Raw genomic sequence first — 389 nt, forward strand, 5'->3', positions numbered from 1 at the left:
AGTTCTGCCCACGTCGTCCCTGTCTGTGCCTCTGTGACTGCAGTCACTCCTAGTCCTTCCTAGCCGCTCCCTCAGTCTATGACAACAGGGAAGGTGAGAGGCGGGGGCTGGAGGAGCAGGAGAAGCTGAAGCTGTTGGTGCACTCCCGGGTGTCTCTCACCCTGCAGGGGGCAATAACAGAGCACTCGCTTGGCAGGGAAACCTCCGGTGGGCAAAAGGTGATGTGTGGCTGTAGAGCCACCTTCGACCTTCCTCTGAGGAAGGACAGCAGGGTGCTGCCGGCACTCTGGAGCTGGCCCTGGGGGTGGCAGGTTCTCCTCTCCTCCCACTGGCCCCCTGGCTGCTGCTGAACTGCTGCTCCCGGGTAGGACCGCCCTGAGCGCAGCTCC

Source organism: Pygoscelis adeliae, unplaced genomic scaffold (genome assembly GCF_000699105.1).
Source record: "Pygoscelis adeliae isolate BGI_AS28 unplaced genomic scaffold, ASM69910v1 Scaffold296, whole genome shotgun sequence".
Lineage (NCBI taxonomy): Eukaryota > Metazoa > Chordata > Aves > Sphenisciformes > Spheniscidae > Pygoscelis > Pygoscelis adeliae.